The sequence below is a fragment of the Alosa sapidissima genome, chromosome 17 (genome assembly GCF_018492685.1).
Source record: "Alosa sapidissima isolate fAloSap1 chromosome 17, fAloSap1.pri, whole genome shotgun sequence".
Classification (NCBI taxonomy): Eukaryota; Metazoa; Chordata; class Actinopteri; order Clupeiformes; family Clupeidae; genus Alosa; species Alosa sapidissima.
Window position 1 is genome coordinate 24213006 of NC_055973.1, and position 6000 is coordinate 24219005.

The following is a 6000-nucleotide window of genomic DNA, read 5'->3' on the forward strand; positions in this document are numbered from 1 at the left end:
CAGTGAGGTGAAGCACACACTAATCCCGGCGCAGTGAGCTGCCTGCTACAATGGCGGCGCTCGGGGAGCAGTGAGGGGTTAGGTGACTTGCTCAAGGGCACTTCAGCCGCGACCCACTGGTCGGGGCTCGAACCGGCAACCCTCCGGTTACAAGTCCAGAGTGCTAACCAGTGGGCCACGGCTGCCCATGTTGATATTGCATTGCACTGACCTGAAGCATTCTACTGCAAAGAAAACCATGGCACCTTGGGCCAATTACTGTGTTTAAGTGTGCTATATAATACATGTGACTTGACTTGACTTGACATGGCTTTGGGTGATCTATCCATTTGTAAACTATTCTGTGGAAGAATTATAAGCTCCTTAGATCATGGGCTGAGGTTTCTCAATGCTAATGTGAACTTTCCAGAACTTTCTTCTGGGAGAGTTAGAGGGCATCTAAGTCTGGTATCAGCTGACTTGTCTGGAGTCTGAAGACAGCCGAGGACCCAACCATTTGTAATACCACCCCAGCAAGCAACCAGTACACACCACACAAGGACATACACAGGACATGCGGTACACACACGCACAAACTCTCTCTTTCTCACACACACACACACACACACTATCTTTCTCTCTCTCTCACATACACACTCTCTCTCTCTCTCTCTCTCACACACACACACACACACACTCTCTCTCACACATACACACTCTCTCTCTCTCACACACACACACACACACAGTAGAGACTGCAGACGCGTACACTTTTAGCCATATGGGTTTACAATACCAATCCAGTGGTGGTTAAGGATGACGAATGGTGCATATCTGTGTCGATATCAGAGCACTGTTGCCCACCAGTTTGTGTGTGTGTGTGTGTGTGTTTTTTCTGTCGGGACCTGAACACACCAATGTCAGAGACAAGTCTAGACTGGTTTCTCCAGTTTCACGTAGCTACAGTTTCAGAGTGGAACCCTTGAAAGCCCAGCTTCATATCTCTAAGATGCTCCTGGAGTTGTATTTGGTTATTAATAACTGAAGGTATTGTTTTGCAAAGGTATTCTGTGTGTATTTATATGTCCATAACGTGTGTGTGTGTGTGTGTGTGTGCGTGCTCGCGTGCGTTTGTGTGTGTGTGTCCAAGGCATTTGTGCACATATATGAGTGTGCATTTAAGTGTGTGTATGTGTGTGTATGTTTGTGTGTGTGTGTGCATAACCATTAGATCATTAGAACAGAACAATGATCAGTCTGTTCTGCTCTGATACACTAGTGCACAAAGATCAGGGCCGAGTTACCACACAAATATCACATGGCCATCGATCCCTTGCAAAGGGGCGCCAAATATTGAACGACCTTTTCCCCTGAACCTGCACGGCGATGACACACAAATCATCAGTCCTGGAAAGGGAACGCAGCCTACATGGAATTCCATTAATCTTTCATTACCTGAGGTATGTCGGCAGTTGGATGAAACATGATATCCGCTGGAATATTTATTGGGGATTTATTCTTGTAAGCTATGTTAAATAATGAAATCACAAAGGTTGAATTTCATCACTACCTAATAGGCTATTTGAAACTGTGGCAGTGAGGAGCAAAAAACCTGGTTAATAGTATAATTTATTCTGAAGATATTTTTCTTCATTAGAGCAATGAAGGTTATAGCCCAGGAGACCACTGTTTAGGAAACACAAAGCACTTCATTAAAAAATACACTTTTGATTAAGTGTTTCTGTCCACTCTTCCCTCCTTTTTTTTCTGTGTCTGTTCATCATTTTTTCCCCTCTTCTCTCTTATTCTTTTGGGTCTGATGCTCAATTTACTGTTGTGACTTCATAGCTGCTTGAGCTGAACTCCTCGAGGGCGGCGTCTGAATTGCTCCCTTGTATTGAATTTTAACTAGCTTAACTTACACATGTAACCCCTGCAAATCAATATCCCTCATTTACATGCAGTGGCTGTCTCCATCAACACTCGCCTCTCAAGAGCAGGGCATTTGAGATGCGATCAGGACCAGGAAATCTCTCGTCAAACTCGTGGTGGAGTCTCACAGTTTGCTCCCAACATTTACGTCTTCACTGTGAGGACCCTGATAACTCTGTCAGAAACAGATAATGACATCATGTGATTTCGTATATAGCATCAAGGGCTTGATCAATGCTATGAAACTCATCTATTCTTGTAAATAAGACAATAATTAGATCTTTCGTACTAAAGATTGGATTAGAGCATCTGATAAAATTATAAATCTTTGAAAAAATGAATTAGACATGTATCGTAACTCCCCCTATTTCCACCGGTCCCGTATTTCCACCGTCTTGCGTGTATGTGTCACTTAATATCCTTAATACTTAAAATAATTTCTATACAAACCAAGACAGCGGACTCCTATAGAAACGCAACCACGCACAACATAGGTGTATCTAAATTAGCTATGTACCAAAAATTACATTTTACCGTGACTCGAGGAGCTGTAAACAGTGTTGTAAGGCTGCGTGTACACAACCGCTTGGAGCTCCAGTGGAATTTTAATTTCACGACGAGAATTCTCGGTCTAACGGTCCATGTGCCGTACAAACGGTGTAAATAGGCGACCCATCAGGCCAGCACTATAACTCCGAGCGTGGTAAACAAAATCGGATATTTCAGGCAGTAAATGCTCCCGTTAAGAACCAAACCAGATTTTGTTCAAATCTACACAACTATGGCTACTGAAAAATGTAAGGTTCATTTAGTAAATGTTATTTTGAAGTGTTAAAAAACATCGTTGTTTTAGAATTTCTGAACAAAAGTGGTGATAATTGGGGGTGTTACGATAAAAAGTAAAGATGTCATCAATTTGTGTAATTATGGAAAACATGTAAACCAATTCCATTTTTTTGTTGTTGATTACCGGATTATTGTACTTAATTTGGATGTCCTCCATATTCATGAGACTGTACCTTGCATCTGTCTGCCATGGAGCAGGAGACGGTGAGGTGTGTTTCTATGTTTGCGTGGTCAGGGAGATGGTCACATGAGCAAAGCGCTCAGAGAAAATAATGTGAACATGTCTTCTCACACACACAAACACACACACACACACACACACACACACACATGTGGCAGCATACATTCTCACATGCAAGACACACACGCACACACATACACACACACACACACACACACACACTCTCTCACTCACACACTCACACACATACACAAAGAGACTTTCACACTTACACGGATATGCTCTCTTTGCCTCCAAGGACAAAGTAAGGCTGGAGCAACACGCAAAGGCAAACACGCACATTCAGAGACACTAACACACTCAGTCATGCACACACACGCACGCATGCACGCACGCACACACACACACACACACACACACGCACATTCAGACATACAGTAGGGGCAGAGACACTAACACACTCATGCACACACACACGCACGCACGCACACACGCACATTCAGAGACACTAACACACTCAGTCATGCACACACACACACGCACATTCAGCCATGGGGCAGAGACACTAACACACTCAGTCATGCACACACACGCACACACACACACACACACGCACGCACACACACACACAAACACGCACATTCAGACATGGGGCAGAGACACTAACACACTCAGTCATGCACGCACGCACACGCACGCACACACACACACAAACACGCACATTCAGACATGGGGCAGAGACACTAACACACTCAGTCATGCACACACACACACGCACGCACGCACACACACACACACACACGCACATTCAGACATGGGGCAGAGACACTAACACACTCAGTCATGCACACACACACACGCACATTCAGACATGGGGCAGAGACACTAACACACTCAGTCATGCACACACACGCACGCACGCACACACACACACACACACACACAGAGACGTACATGCATTTAAGAGACATGCTCATAAAGGCACATACATTTGCATGTGGACACATAAACACAGACAAACACATACAGCAGGACATCCCTCTGATTGCAAAAGCATAACTGTTGACAAATGCCTGCACACAGTTTACCAATGTACTGTAAACACAACCTATCTTCCAGACACTTGGCCAGCACACATCAGAGGTCATCTGTAAAGGCTAGACTAGGGAGAGCATTACTTCATGAACTGGATAGCAGGTCATGGTGCCACACACACACACACACACACACAGAGACGTACATGCATTTAAGAGACATGCTCATAAAGGCACATAAATTTGCATGTGGACACATAAACACAGACAAACACATACAGCAGGACATCCCTCTGATTGCAAAACCATAACTGTTGACAAATGCCTGCATGCAGCTTACCAATGTACTGTAAACACAACCTATCTTCCAGACACTTGGCACATCAGAGGTCATCTGTAAAGGCTAGACTAGGGAGAGCATTACTTCATGAACTGGATAGCAGGTCATGGTGCCACACACGCACACACACACAAGCTGGCCATCTTGATTGCCCATATGGACGCTCTTTAATCCCTATTGCTGTTGCTCTTCTAGGAGAGAAGCGTAGATACTGTACTTAGCTGCACTAACGTTTACAAATCTCTCTTCCTCTCTCTCTCAATTCAATTCAAGCTAGCTTTATTAGCATGACACATATTTGTCCATTGCCAATGCAGAACATTTAGACATACATTTACATAGAGAATGCTTGGAATACAGTACAAATAGAAAAGCATCCAAGATTAACAAACAAACTGGTGTGTGTGTGTATGTTTGCGTGCATGCATGGTGTTTGTCTGTGCAATTATATGGATAGGTGCCATATACTGTAAAACCACTGTCCCTTGCCTTATGGCATTCGGTGACATAAGGCAAGGGACAGTGACACTTGGCAACAAGACAAGACAGAGACATTTGGCAACAAGATCTGCAACCCAGATCTGCAACTCTCTCTCTCTCTCTCTCTCACACACACACACACACACACACACACACACCGAACATACTTACACACAATCAAACTTTTGGATGAAACACAGATGCAGACAGGGTGTAATTTTCTCTGTGAGAGGCACAAGGCCACAGAGGAAGACAGACGTCTACAAATCTACAAACAAACAAACAAACGAAGGAGTGAGTGAGTGCACGTAAACACACACTGACATCTAAATGTATGGCTCATGCACGCTGGTCTGGACACTGACATCACACTGACATCTAAATGTATGCATGCTGATCTGAAGTGGAGGAGGCAGCAGTATGGCACAGGCCATACACTGAGCTGCCAGTGGAGCCAGCGAACATTTCAATCACACTCCTCCCCACACACATACACACACACACTCGCACACACCCGCCAAATTCAGTTCAGCCGAGTCATGAGGGAGTTCAGAGTTTGCAAGACCGCGGCTCCATAAAAGATTATTTCTGAATAAGCAAATCCACTAGCTTAAAGCTGCCTGTGTGAAGTCTCAACACACACACACACACACATACACACAAACACACACAGGCACACACACACACACACACACACACAGGCACACTCACACACACATACACACAAACACACACAGGCATACACACACACATACACACAAACACACACAGGCACACTCACACACACATACACACAAACACACACAGGCATACACACACACTCACATTCACAGTCACACTCTTTCAAACTGAATGTGTGTTTTAGGTAGTTGGTTTAGTAAGGCAGAGGAGGCATTAGAGGCCTGGGAGCTTGTGGTGGACCTGAACAAGAGAGGAGAGGAGAGAGAAAGATGGACAGAGACAGAGAGTGGAGGAGAAAAAGAGAAGAGAGGAGGAGGAGAGGACAGGAAAGGGAGAGGGCATGAGCAAAGAGAGAAATACAGTGAAAGAGAAAATATAGTGTCGATTGAAAAAGAGAGGAGAGGAGGAGAGAGTGAGATGGAGGAAGAGAGGAGGAGAAGAGAGAGTTAGATGGAGGGAGAGAGGAGGAGGAGAAGAGAGAGTGAGATGGAGGGAGAGAGGAGGAGGAGAAGAGAGAGTGAGATGGA